The sequence below is a fragment of the Toxorhynchites rutilus genome, chromosome 3 (genome assembly GCF_029784135.1).
Source record: "Toxorhynchites rutilus septentrionalis strain SRP chromosome 3, ASM2978413v1, whole genome shotgun sequence".
NCBI classification, from domain to species: Eukaryota; Metazoa; Arthropoda; class Insecta; order Diptera; family Culicidae; genus Toxorhynchites; species Toxorhynchites rutilus.
In genome coordinates, this window is record NC_073746.1 from 270,638,994 (window position 1) to 270,654,749 (window position 15,756).

At 40.3% G+C, this 15,756-nt stretch overlaps 1 protein-coding gene across 1 annotated transcript in view; it reads right to left on the reverse strand.

Moving 5' to 3' along the window:
* The window catches only part of LOC129779234 (uncharacterized), a 69,416-nt gene that overhangs the window by 19,545 nt on the left and 34,115 nt on the right, over positions 1–15,756 (reverse strand). The gene's annotated exons all lie outside the window — the stretch shown is intronic.

A 15,756-nucleotide genomic window follows, 5' to 3' on the forward strand; every position in this document is an offset into this window, starting at 1 on the left:
CAGCCATGAAGAATGATGGACTAGCACGACTTTCCTCGAGGGCTGACAAGACTGATTTAGGCAACGATGAATGGTGTGCGGATTTCAGGCGATCTGTCGGAATCGTTTGTGACTCATAGGGGACTTTGACAAGGCGATGGATCTCTATTGTCTGCTCTTCAACCTAGCGCTGGAAGGTGTTATGCAAAGAAAGGGCTTCAATATGCGGGCACAATTTTCAACAAGTCCATTCAGTTTATTTGCTTAGCCGATGTCGTGGGAATAATTAGAAAAACACATGCGACGGAAGCGGACTCGTATACCCCACTGAAACACCACGAAACAAGGCAGATTGTGCTCGGAAACACTTGGTGGAAGGTCTAAGGTGAAATACACGCAGGAGTGAACCCCTCTTGATAGTAGTGTTGTAACCGACGACGAATAGCTCGAGGTGGTCGACGAATTTATTTACCTTGACTCGCTGATAACAACAGCCGTGGAATTCGAAGGCGCATAATCTACGGAAATCGTACCTACTATGGCCACAAATCCACACATCCCTAAGTTCCAACAAACTCCGACCCCGTTCGAAGTGTACTTATCCCTGATACGACAGGTAGTCTTCTATGGGCACGAAGAATAGACGATGCTCGAAAAGGACTTGCAAGCACCTGGTGTTTTCGAACAGCGTTGTACAGGAAAACGGAGCTTGGAGAAGGAGGATGAACCATGAAGTGGCACAACTCTTCAACGAACCTAGCATTCAGAAAGTCGCCAAGGAAACCCACCCAGCGGGCGAGGTTGTTGGTCCAGCTTGAGCAGGACTTGGGAAGACTGATGATGATGATGATGATGGTCTCGCCACCTTCCCCTTCAGCGGTTTGAGCAATGCGAGTTATCTAAAAGATAATCATTTTTTATCCTCAGCTTTGCTCAGCCACCTTCCCCTTCAGCGGTTTGAGCAATGCGAGTTACCTAAAAGATAATATTTTTTTATCTTCAGCTTCGAAATATTTGAAAGTTTAACAAAAAAAACAACTGATTTTACTTATAGATATAAATTCAAAAAAATGTTATTTCATGACATTATCAAAAGAGAATCTAATACACAGTCTTGTCCACCACAGAGCCGTTACGGTCCCAAAGAGGCCCTTACAGCCAATCGTTCTACCAGAGCATAAGTCCAACCGCCAGCCTAGTATTGGATAAACAATGAGTAATCCCATCCAGAGAAGTCGAGAAATTTTTCTTTACGAAAAAATCCTAGACCGGCCCTCACAAAACATTTATTTTATATCCTTTATATCTGTGTGACTCGGACGAGGTTCAAACTTTTGTAAACAAAAAATAAATAGTCCATCATTACTGAGATCAAACAAATTCTACATTATTCGGAGAATTGGTTTGCCTGGAGTTGGAGAACTGCAGTGTTAAAATGAAACGCCATACAAATGAAACACAAATTTCTGCATTACTCGAGAATTAATCAAGCAAATGAAACCAAATTAGAAAAAATTAAACCAAAAGTGAGCTAGATTTGTTTGGATCGTACATAAAAGTTACTCACACATATAAAATTGCGTGCAAAATGTGCACCCGTTCAATAATATATGAAATTGCGCGTATTGTTGTGTTCAGAAACACTGACCAATTTGCAAATTTTGTTGATAGATACTCGTTTTTCTGTATATTTTTTTTTCACAAAATTGAACACGGAAACAAAGTGAACTAAAATTGTGTTTAGAATTCCTTCCAAATTTACACGCGCTATTTTGCACGCTTATTACTAATACTAACGCGAGTAACTTTTAGACACAATCGTTCACTTGCAAGCTTATCGGACGCATTCTACAGTCGATCCGATAGAGTTGTTTTTTTCACATCGATTCTATTGTGTTTTTTTCATCCGGCGCGCTTGCAAGCGTGGTGAATCTCGATCAGATTAGTGCTGCACGATCGAGACGCTGAGGGTCCATTCAACAGATCAAATACACTCATCATATACGCCACACAGCAGCGGCAAGTAGAAGTTTATTTCTTTTTATCTTCTCTTCCAATTTTTGTGCAAGATAAATACCATTGTTTCGTTTGGTGTTTACGTAATCAACAAGCGTTGGCATTAGGGTGACCATCTTCATATACAACATGAACATTTGTTGGAACTTTTTTCATTTTTGAATTTAATTTAACAAAAAAATAGTTTGAATAAATATAATTTTCTACTATAACTGAAATAGAAATTTAACTTATTATATTTATTTTTTATTTTATTTTTTTTTTGTTACCAATATATTCTGTTCATATCGAACAGTTGTCAGAATTTTTTACTGTGGCTGAAGGCGGGGAGGATCCCGCAACGACGCCATTATATATCTCTGATACGAAACCCCCTGAAGAACAGGAAGGTGAAGTAGAAATTAGAAGAAACAAGAAAAAAAAAAGAAAAAGTAATTTCTGATGATGAAGACGATGAAGAGAAACTGGATTTTCGTCAAAAAGTGTACCCTGAGGGCTCCAAAGGACCATTCATTGTACACTTTAGACGAAAATCTAAACCCCTCAATGTTATTCGCATCTCTAAAGAACTGACGGAAAAATTCTCCGATGTTACCGAGATTACTCGGATGGGACCAGACAAATTACGAGTTGTCGCCTCCAGCGGGACCCAATCAAATGATATAACGCGTTGCGATCTCTTTGCGATTGAGTATCGCGTATACGTGCCCTGTCGTAACGTAGAATTACCGAAAAGGGTTTGACCCGAAATGATGTACTCAAGGATGGAGTCGGTCGCTTCAAGAACTCTTCGCTTAAAACTGTGAAGATTCTTGCATGCGACCAACTGAAATCCGTATCTATTTTAAATGATAAGAGAGTTCTCAGTTTGACAAATTCTTTTCGAGTAACCTTTGAGGGCTCCGCCCTTCCAAACTTCGTTTCGATAGGTGCGCTTCGTTTACCTGTTCGATTGTTTGTACCCCGGGTAATGAGTTGCAACAACTGCAAGCAACTTGGTCACACGGCCGTCTACTGTTGCAACAAAAAATGTTGCGCAGATTAAGGAGAGAGTCATGATGGGACTTCTTGCGCAAAAGAGCGCAAGTGTCTTCATTGCGATGGAGCTCCCCATGATCTTTCTCAATGCCCGGCGTACATACAACGAGGGGAAAAAATCAAGCGTTCCTTGAAGGAATTTTCAAAATGAACTTATGCAGGAATGGTTAAGAACTCCGTGCCAACGACGCAGGACAATCCTCACTCCCTCCTGCAGAACGACGAGCCTGTCGCTGACGCTCCCAATCCGGGAAGTTCTGGTACATCGCAGGGTGCCATCAGGAAAAGGAAAATCACTACTTTTCCATCACTCCCCAGTAAGAAGACCGAAATTTCCCAAGTTGGATTGAAACTTCGAACCGAACGTGCTGAAAATAGACCGAAGCAAGTAACGGGTGTTAAATAAAAAATGAGAATTTTTTCAATTACATATAAAAAAAAATTTTTTTTTTCATCGATTTCAGTATTTTTTATTAATAACATAATGTATTTTCTTCAAAAAAATGTCAGTGAATGTTTGAGTAAGGGCCGTGGTCTGCTGTTCGACGCAACTTTGTCGCGATGATCTCACAAGAACGTTGTACGGCACTTACGTCCATTTTCCGGATACAATTCCGGATTCTTTTAGTCAGTTGCTTCGTGTCCTTGGCTCTTCAATTGTTTTTATACACTAGGGCACTGAGTGAGCCAAAGAAATCCTCTATTGGGCGGCACTGGGACAAGTTTGTTGGGTTACAATCTTTCGGCACGAACGGTATCTTTTTCTCCTCAAGATACGCCAGCGTCTTCTTGGCATAATGGGAAGACGCCTTGTCCGGCCAGAAGACGTACTTCCCATCCGCGTGATGCTCGTTCAGGAACGGCAGCAGGATTTTATCGAGGCACTCTTCTCGATAGATTTGTTGGTTGATTGCCAGACCGCTCGGCTTAAATCAAGGCTTTGAAATGCCCCGGTCGGAAATGGCGATGTACAACATAACCTTTTTTTCAAACTTGTGCTTGAACTTGTATTTCACTTCAGGCGGTGTGGATGACTTGTCGCTGGAGTAGTAATTATCATTTCCTGGAATATGCGTTTTGGGCAGCGGAAAATAGCTTTCGTCATCCAGAACGAAAGACGTCCCGCGGTATTTTTTGGTCATCCACCGACACTGTGATTTAACCGTCTCAATCTGCTCCTCCGTGTACTCCGGCGACCTCGTCTTCTTCCTGCAGACGATTTCTTCCATCTTGAGGGTCCGATGGATCAATACGTGGGAGCAGCCATATTTCCGACCGGCGTCACGCCGGCTGGTTGCGTCCTTGTTGTCAAACAGCTTCTTTAACGATGTCTTCCTCTGCTTCGTCATTATCGTCACCGGACGACCACTTCCGACCTTCCGCTCTACGTTCAGGGAACCCAGGATACGATATACCGTACTGACAGGTACATTTTCCTCTCTAAATTGTGCCACCGTGAACTTTTTTCCTTGCTGGAAATGCGTTTCGTAGAACCGTACAATGCGTTCGCGGAGCACGTGCTGTTTCGACGCCATCTTTGCTTTGACTAAATTCAAACTAACAAAACTAAACACGCCTACTGTTTCTAGGGAGCCCAAAGAGCAATTTTCTTGGAGAAAGAAAATTTTACGCTCTTTATTTGAGTTACTGAAAGGTATTGAAAAAATTCTCATTTTTTATTTAACGCCCGTTACCTCCTGGTTTACACGGTTCTTCTACCAACAAGGGGTCCTCAGCACCTTCCGGAACAACACCCAATACGTCTGTTCCTTTTTCGCGGTCAAAGCAACAGTCACAACCTGGCTTGTTTGCGCTTTCTGACCTAGTGGACAACATTTTGAATGCTTTGAATATTACTGACTCTCTTAAAAGCATAGTATTATGTTTGCTTCCAATAGTGAGAACATTCTTGAAAGAAAAATGTGCCTTTTTAGCAGCGTTCATTTCCCTCGATGCCTGATTCAGTGCAAGAGGTCAAGGATATGACCACTGTCATACAGTGGAATTGCAGAAGCATCATCCCTGAACCAGATCAATTTAAATTTTTAATTCAAAATTCTAACTGTGATGTATTTTCCCTTTGTGAAACATGGCTTTCTTCAGATGAGGAGCTGATTTTCCACGATTTCAACATTATTCGCCTCGATCGAAATGACTCGTTTGGTGGTGTATTATTGGGGATTAAAAATGTCACTCCTTCTATAGAGTCACTCTCCCATCGATGACAGGCATTGAAGTTGTCGCTTGCCAGACACAAATCGATGGCAAAGACCTCTGCATTGCCTCGATATATATTCCTCCCAGAACTATGGTGGGCCGCCACCAGTTTTTTTATATCATCGAGGCATTGCCGGATCCGCGGCTAATCTTAAGTGATTTCAACTCCCATGGAACAGCATGGGGATCACTTTACGATGACAACCGTGCCACTTTGATTTATGATCTGTGCGACAACTTCAAAATGACAATTTTGAATACTGGGGAAGCAACTAGGATAGCCAACCCTCCTGCACGGGCAAGCATGCTAGACATATCTCTCTGCTCTTCTTCATTATCCCTGGATTGCACTTGGAAGGTAATCCAAGATCCCCACGGTAGTGATCACCTACCAATAATTTTATCGATCGCCAATGAATCAAGTTCGCGTGAGTCAGTCGATATTGCGTATGACCTCACGAAAAATATTGACTAGAGAAAATTTGCAGAAATAATATCTGAAGCACTTGTTTCAATGCATGAACTTCCTCCACTCGAAGAGTATAACTTTATATCGAGTTTGATTTACGAAAGCGCACTTCAAGCTCAAAAGAAACGTGTTCCTGCTACCACTTTCCGACGTCGTCCTCCATCACTTTGGTGGGACAAGGAGTGTTCAGACCTTGAAAAATCATTCGCTTTCAAAAAATTCAGGAAAACTGGTTTAGTGGAACGGTTTCGAAAGTACCAAGCTCTAGAAACCAAACTAAAAGGTCTGATTAAAGCAAAAAAGCGTGGATATTGGCGGAGTTCGTCAGTGGTTTGTCAAGGGAGACCGCTATGAGCACTCTTTGGAATACGGCTAGGAGAATGCGTGGCTGGACCCATACAAATGAAAGTGATGAATACTCTGACCGTTGGATTTTCAAATTTGCAAGAAAGGTTTGTCTCGATTCCGTTCCTGCACAAAGCGTCGTACGCGACATTCCGCACCAATGCGATTATGAGAATTTTTCGATGGTAGAATTCTCAACTGCCCTCCTCTCATGTAACAATTCAGCTCCGGGGTCGGACAAGATTAAATTCAATTTGTTGAAGAATCTTCCCGACTTGGCGAAACAGCGCTTGCTGATCTTGTTCAACAAGTTTCTGGAGCTGAATATTGTCCCATATGACTGGAGAAAAGTGAGAGTGATAGCCATACGAAAACCCAACAAACCGGCTTGTGATCACAATTCGTATAGGCCGATTGCAATGTTATCCTGTATTCGTAAATTGTTAGAGAAAATGATTCTACTTCGTTTGGACAAGTGGGTCGAAACGAACAGATTGCTGTCAAACCCGCAGTTTGGCTTCCGCCGAGGTAAAGGGACGAACGATGGTCTCGCGCTGCTATCTTTTGAAATCCAAATGCTCGCAAAGAACAAATGGCTTCCGTTTTCCTCGATATCAAAGGGGCATTTAATTCAGTTTCCATGGAAATTCTCTCAGAGAAGCTTCATAATTGTGGACTTTCACCAATTCTGAATAACTTCCTGTACAATTTACTGTCAGAAAAGCACATGTTTTTCAATAATGGCCGCTTGAAATCTTCTCGATACAGTTTTATGGGCCTACCACAAGGCTCCTGCCTAAGCCCCCTCTTGTATAGTTTTTACGTCATTGATATGGATGATAGTCTAACTAGAAACTGCACGCTGAGACAACTTGCAGACGATGGAGTTATTTCCATCACGGGTACTAATCCCGCCGTTCTGCAAAAATTCTTGCAATATACCCTGAACAACCTGTTCACGTGGGCTCTCAAGCTGGGTATCGAATTCTCTACGGAGAAAACCGAAATGGTCGTTTTTTCTAGGAAGCACGAACCCGCCCAATTCCAGCTTCACCTATCCGGCAAAACGATCAAGCACTCGTTGTTTTTCAAATACCTTGGAGTATATTTTGACTCTAAATGTACCTGGGGAATACACATTGCGTATTTGAAACAGAAATGCCAGCAAAGAATCAATTTCCTCCAAACAATAACCGGAACATGGTGGGGTGCCCATCCAGGAGACCTCATTCAGTTGTACAAAACAACGATATTATCAGTGTTAGAATATGGCAGTTTTTGCTCCCGATCAGCTGTCAGGATTCATATTCTCAAGCTGGAGAGGATACAATATCGTTGCCTGCGTATAGCCATGGGGTGTTGCATTCGACACATACGATGAGTCTCGAAGTTTTGGCAGGAGTATCCCCGCTCACTCTTCGGTTCACAGAATTATCCTACAGATTTCTCATCCGTTGCAAGATCATGAATCCATTGGTGATTGATAACTTCGAAAATCTACTTCAACGGACTCCTCAGTCAACTTTTATGTCTTTGTACTAGAGTACCTTACCCATGAAGTGCACCCTTCACCAGACATTTCCAATCAAGTTTGCTTCCCAATTCCTCTGTCATTTTTGATTTGTCCATGCGACAAAAAATCCATGGAATACCAGATCATCTACGGTCCAATGTTATTCCGTCGATATTTTCGGAAAAATATGGGAAAGTCAATAGAGGCAAACGCTCATCTTATTTCCCAACAAGAATAAGACATCTATTGAGTGTTTTGGTCGAAAAATTATTCAAGATTACCTTGGCATGGGTTCCCTCTCATTGCTCGATTCCGGGGAATGAGAAAGCGGACTCGCTAGCTAAGGTGGGCGCTTTAGAAGGCACACTTTTTGAAAGGCAAATTGCTTATGATTTTTTTCACATTCCTCGTCAGTACACACTCGTAAGTTGGCAGCGCATGTGGAGTGGTGATGAGTTCGGTCGTTGGTTACACACGATTATCCCTAAGGTCTCGACGAGTGCATGGTTCAAGAGATTGAATGTAGGTCGTGATTTCATTCGCGTGATATCTCGGCTTATGTCCAATCACTACAACCTAAACGCGCATCTCTATCGCATTGGGCTCGCAGCAAACAATCTTTGTGATTGTGGCGATGGCTACCACGACATCGAGCATGTTGTCTGGTCGTGTATCCGGTTCCATGCTGCCCGCTCTCAGCTTCCCATAGCATTGAGGGCACTAGGCAGACAATCGGATATCCCCGTCCGGGGTATCTTAGGTAGCCGTGATCCTGATCTTCTGCTTCAACTATACCTGTCCCTCAGAAACGCCGATGTCAACGTTTAATGATGTTTCCTTCGTTGTGTCCCTGTTTCATATCCATTCTATCCGATCTATAAACTTTTACTTAGTCGCGGCAATACATACACATACTCTTTACAAATACACAGGTCGAAGGTTGTGCAGGCCACTGATCATTCGACAAGAGCCAAAGGTTGTACCGCTCATGACAACTCTACACGAAGATTGTACCGCCCAGTGACCATTCTACCCTGGATTCCTCGAGTCAAGAGAGATGCACCACGATTGATATGAGGTACAGACTAGGGGGGCGTCGCTGATTAATGGTCAGTTGCACCCCAATAGGCAGTATCCCGTGTCGGCCACACATACAGAGCACTGGAGACTGCAACATCCCAATTATGACGATCTTTGTAATACTAACCTCGAGCCAACCGCGAGTAATCGGTTACATATTACTAACATAGTTGTAAGACAAAAATTGTCAATATATTGAACTCCTGGCCCCGTCAGGCTAACACCGTGTGTGCCTTAATAAAATATATATATTTTGGAAAAAAAAACTTTATAGCATACCTGATAACTGTTTATGTTCGTTAGTTTGGGTTCACGGTGGGTAAACAATGAAGCCCATTAATGGTGTAACTACTTTTTTGCATCAGAAACCAAGTTTTCGTACCACTTTACCTGATAGATAGTATCTAATCATTCTCTTCAGGGATTTAACAGTTGTTATGTTCGGTTAATTATTGCGCAATAGATTTGTAGTATCAGTTGTTTACAATCATGGAGTAGTATTGTGATATCACCACTATCTATCGCACTTTGCAACCACTTGGAATCACCCAAAATTTCGTGTATCGTGCTGTTAAGTTGTTTGAGGAAACAGAAGGAGTTCAGAATCGTCAACGATCCGGCCGTCTGCGACTCTGCACCAGCACTCAAGGCAAAAACGACCCAAACGTGACTGAAAACAATGTTCCGGACTTCATATCAATAGAAGATTGGTCAGCTAGTAGCCCAGACCTGAACCCAATCGATTACAAGTTATGGGCCGTATTAGAGGCTATGGTTTGTTCTACTCGTCACCCGAATATTGAGTCGCTCAAGCACGCCCACCCGAGAGTCGATTTTCATTTTTCATCTTCGAAAATTTTAGGCTCTGGTAGAGATAATTCGCCAAATCTGGCCAAAACTGGGACCTCTAGCACGTGAGAATTTAAGAACCAAGCACATGTGACGAAATATGGTTGGTTTTGTAAATCTGTTGAATGATACATGTCTGAATAAGAAAGTTAGTAGAAGCTATCTATTCCAATCTAGGCAAAATTTTGGTGCATCGATCTAACGGTTTCATTATTTACACGTACCAATACACAAACGCACACTTCACAGGAATAGCAACCAGACGAGGTTGAACCGATAGAATAATTGAACCAGCTAAAGCTTTTACCAGGCTATGGATCATTGACTAATTGATAATGTCGACAAAATGAAATTGTTTTCTGCTTTGTTATTCATAATTTCGACGATAGCATTTCTCACTACTTGCTAGTTGTGGTATTGGAATCCATGTGAAAATGAACAACGCAAAATCTGCTGGCATGTACCATACCTAGCCAATTAACATATTTTTACACGAAGAAGGCAAACACTGGCGCTTAGGCTGCTCGCACTTTCTGAGGTCATTCAAACGTTGACAAAAACTTTAAAAACAAATCTTCAGCATAATTCATATGATTCTATGCTGCTGGTGCTGTGGCTATTTATGTTGATCACACCACTCAAGGTTCGGCTAATTTACACACCAAACCAATGTGGCCACGTTGGACCCAACGTATTCGCATATTTTACGTTCACCGGATACCGGCGCTCATCTTCTATTACACACTCGAGCAGCGAGGACGGTTCTCTCCGGCATCCGGTTTCGCGCGTCAGACAACGTCGAGATGGCAATCAATTGGCCGGTGGAATAACTGTGTGTTTGCATACGCATCGAGGGGGGATGTTTGCGAGTGTGCGTTTTGTATGCGTATTTTGGTGAATGCGTGACCTAGATTCGAGTTTGGAAATGTTTTTTTTTCTTTTGTGCAAAGGGCCGAGCAGAGGTTCCCTCTATAATAGACACACGGAGAAACTAATACGTAATCATTCGGTTTAGAAAGATGGCGATGAAAAGATGAATCGTAGAGAAAGCGAAGAAAAATTCAGGCTGAAGAAGAGATTAGCAATTCAGCTCAAATTGCATATAATCTGTTGTAGCCACCATTTTCTTTTATTGTATTTATATGAATGAAATTGAGAAATTGTCAATTTCAAAAAATCTATAGAACTGCATACGTCATTTCCACTTCATCAATCTCGATGTACTTGATTGTCAAAAATATTAGCAATGTTATGTTGGGAACAAATTGTTATGTTGGGAAAAAATCTTCATAGAGTATCGAGCAGCAGCGATAAGCGAAAAAGGTGGCTTCGATTGCCTTCCATCCCTTTCGCCTTGCTTCAAAAAAAGCTCACTCATTGTATTGACATCCTGTGGGATAACCGACGAGGCCGACGCCGCCGCGCACCAAGACAACTCCATCGTGCGTTGCCTGCAGGGTTGGTTCGAGCATGGAGGAAAATTTAACCTTGGGTTGACCTTTCCCAGCAGGATGGTACTAAGTTACGTGGCGACGTGGGTGGGAGTTTGGGTAGTGGTTGGGTGTGGAGTTCACGGTACAATCGGGAGCGGACATTTTTCGCGCCTATTGGGGAGGGAGTGGAAAAATTTTGATTTTGCATTCACACTAACTCAGCTCGTCAATTTCTATCTTGTTGGTCAATCATATTGTGTAGAAACACAAATAATTTATTTTCCAGATTAAAATGAATTTTGTGAGCCATATTTGGAATGTGCGCTTATCAAAATCCATTTTCCAGCATAAATGCGTATGTATTCTCACACATTCCCATCCCCCACGCGTTCTCTTGAGATGGTTAAGATGTCAACAATCTTATTTAACTTCTCGATCATTTAACATAATCCCATGAATTTTTTCTATTATTTAGTCTATTATTAGTCTCATATGATGGTGTTGACTCAACCACCTTCTTGATGTAGGACATTTTGAAGTTGGACTTCATCTATCTTTAAGGGCGCCAATTCATAACACATGCGACATTTTAACATTGTTAACTCTTTTTCTGCGAATGGATTTCGATGTTCACACCTCAATTTAATTGGAATTCGTCTAAGATTTGTTTGGTATGTTAAGTATTACAATTTCCCAGTCTAAAATTACTTCCAATTGACAAACATTGGAAGTATTTAAATTTGACATATACTTGTTATATGCTTTGCTGTGCTTTCTAAAAACAGTGCCGCCAAAAACTAGCATCTAACATAGATGAGAAGAGTAGTTCATTCACGATACATCAATCATTCAGCTCGTGACCGGACGGCAGCGGCGACGAAGCACCAAAATAGCCTTCCTCAAGGCCGGTGGCGAGAGTAAGCGTAAGTTTTCCAAAACGGCATTTTTAAACGATAGAGGCCAATGAACCGCCAAAGTTTATAATGATAGAGGAAAAAAACAAACAAGTACAATTTTCATGCACCAAAGCTATTGCAACGTCAATCTTAGTTAAACATCGTGCTTCATCATACCGAAGGGAATAAAGAAAAAGAAGCGCTCACTTTCAACGTTAATTTTCGAATCCAATACATAATCGAATCACAAAAAATCTATTTTTCTATTAATGTTTGACATTCATACATTAATGAAAAAATTGTTTTCTTGAGATTTGATTATGTATAGGATTTGAAAATAATTGTTGAAAAAAAAAAGGTCGACTATATATAATCGAGTCCGACCTGTATTCATTTCCATTTGACACACGAAGCGGTAAACATCTGTGCATTAGTCAACTACAAGTCAGTTCCGAGCTAGATGCTGTTAACTGGTGGTATGTTTCGAATGGCCTTATTCAAGGCTTTTTCTTTTTGTCTATTTGAACTTATTCAAGACCAAGATGTGTGGAATAAAGGTGTGACCGTGTCGTCAATAAGTGCGCGAGGGGAAACGGTTTAAATATACAGAGGACTGTGGAAAGGGATTTGACTGCAAATAGAGATGTCTAAATTTTGCGTTTATTGACAATTGACTATTAATCGTAGGGTCATTTTTAAATATTCGATTCATTCGAATAATTGTTTTTCAGTATTTGATTGACCGAGCGAATATTTATTTCTTGTAATCAAAAAGAACAGACATATTTATAATAAAAAAATATGATGTCATAATTTTAAAAGTTACATTAAATATAATTTTGAAATAAAACTGGTGCAGAATAATTGTTTTTGAATGAAGTGGTATTTCAGTATATTGATAAATTTACTATTTAATTTGAGGACGATTGAAAAAAAAGCACACCTTGAGAATGATGCACAAGATTATTATTGTACCAACATAATTTTTTTTCTGTTTAAAATTACCTGTTCTTTGAATGTTGTTGAAATAGCTGATTTGTTTGATTATTTCTGCTTGGTCATTATAGCTACTAGTACAAAAGAGGTACATTTATAGAATCATTGACCACTATTATGGTATATTTTCCTCGGCACTCTGAATTTGAATACTACTATTTTAGAACGGGAGCTGAGACCACCTTCTTTAAGTCCGCATTTTACTTCTGCAGACCCTGAATTCTTCTTCCCAGTCTCATGCCATGTCAGTGGCGTGGAATATTTATTAAATATAATGCATAATATCATTTTCGGACTATTCTTATTTGATTTTAGTCCTTTTGTCACCGGCAGTGCCGAAAATATTCACGTTCACGACATTCAAATACGGCGAATTTCAACTTACCTTGTATTGATGATCTAGCGATCAAGCGAGAGTCGATAAATATGAAATAACACTATTAATGAACACGAGTGGGATGAATATCCTCATCAACATGCCATGAAGTTGATTTTTCATTTGCATCTTCATTTCCGTCATGATATTCGAAACGTCGAACTTGAAGATCACTGCGTGTTAGTGAGAATCATAGCGTAAAATTCAACATCAAGCAATTGAGTGTTAAATCGTTTAATGGTAAGGGAAGGCATATTTTTTTTGTTTTTGGTGACTTCGACATTGCAATGTATAGTATAACTCTTTGACTATGTTTTATGAATCTACTTCCGATCGTTCGGAAACGACATACACCCCCAATCAAATGGTCAATGGGTGAAAATAATAGCCGAATGGAAAATGAACCTAATCTTGTTTTGATTTCCGGTTTAATGATATTCAACCGCTTACCGTCGCACAACGGTCAACGCTGTTAATAAAACACGTTCTCAATAAATTCACTGCATGCGATGAAGATCAATTTGGCTTTCGTGAAAATGATCTGCAATTATCGACAGTAAGGAAAGTGCCTGAATGCAGGCTTTTCGAAATTCATTCGTGCTGTTTTCGTTTAATATACTGCGCAAAGTTCACGCGTCTCGACTCTTGTGTTATACTCATTAGGACAGATATAATGTTGAGTATCAACAGAAAAGAATTCATCCGACACTGGGAAAAAGTTAATTCCTCCATTCGTGAATAAATTTTGATAATTTGTGGCACTGGTCACCGGATTGAACGAATTCATATATTATTCGTCGATATATTCGTCGTTAGATTCATACGTGCAAAAGTAAAGTACAAATGTTTGACATTCGTATAGTTGTTCACTAAATATAATGGTCACGCATATACACACTAGTGAAATAATTGCACTTGCGGAAGAATTGTAAACTGTAAATTATAAATTAATCGGTGGCTTATGGTTATTTTTACAGTTACAGCTTGGGGTTTTTTTTTCTATAATATATGAGCTGAACAATATCGACGATAAAACAAGTCGCAGGAAGTTCCTAGAAATCCTTTTATATAATCTTTTTATGCCCCATCAAAAACAGGCATTAAGTTTTTGTTAACTCAGAAACAAAGAATATTAGATATAGGAAAACTTGAAATTACAGAAACCTTACAATCGAACAATTAACCGACGTCTCTAACTGCAAAACGCGGGAAAAATACCTCCATCACCGACCGACCCCGAAAGTTGATTTATTCTCTTGAGCTGAAACATATAATAAGATAGAGTATATTACAAACCTAACTTTAACCGTAAAAGACTTACCTTTCAACGTTTCAATGCTCTTATTCCCACCAATACAATTCCACACACAAAGAGCAAAAAAAAGATATTGCAAAATATTGCAGATTGTTTACATATAAATTCCAAGATGGCTGAAAGGCCTTTTTCATAAGTTGCGCTACCGTATTGTATCTATCGTGTTCAAGACTAGAGGCGAATGAACTTCAAAATTCAAAACCAGAAACAATGAACACAAGCGTCTCAGCAAAATATGGTAGCGTGAGGAGTAGATGAACTGCGAATTCTCTGGAACCGATGGAGCCATGATGGAAAAGCAACCTTTCATTGGAGAGCAGCCGGTTGGGCATACGATGAGTTGCAATTTATGTTAGTAATGTCATTTCCATTTCATTCCATTTAACGTAGTTTAAGATACAAGAGAAGTATGTGACATATTTCATTCTAAAACAACATCCAGAGTGATAAACAAGCGAATTGAAAAAAAATCGGTATCCTACATCAACAATGCGGTTGTGTCCACTTTTCTAATGATTTAAAATATTGTCACAGTTCCTGATAAACTTTTTAAATGTAGATAATGAATTTCACCATAAAGAACTAGAACGATTTGTGATGCGCTCATTTCGGTGACGCCATGATGTAAATAAATGAACTCATCTCGATAACAAATGCCTACTGTGAGTCTATGCACTCTTAACGTCATTCAGTGGAATGTTTGAAATTTTCACATATAAACATCTTTTATGTGTCCGGTTTTTTCGTTTTTCACATTTTAAATCATGAAAACGTGGTGGTCGTCGGTAGAACACGAGTCCATGAGTACACGAACCCCGAAATCGCCTGCTGAAACGTTTATTCACAGCCACTTTGGCAACGATTCGTATCGACGAACACAAACGCCCCGACGTTGTAAATGAATAGCACATCCATACTAACGATTCCCTTGACATTACGAGCATTCCGGAAAGACCACAACATCGCGTTGAGTGTCACATCCAGCGGTCGGCGAAGTCATATTCAACTGAGGACAGTCAGGAGACTATGAAGAAATCCGCCGATGCTACAGGTGAGCAAGGTTTTTTTCTGTGTCGTACGCGAAAATTATTCACACATATAAAAAGCGTGCAGTGTTGTGTTCAGAAACATTGCCAAAGGGCCTGGCCGGGTAAGGGAGTAAAAAGTGCCCACAAACCAAATCACTAGCTGTATGGCAAATATTGTAAAGGATATTAAATAAGAAATTTTGGTG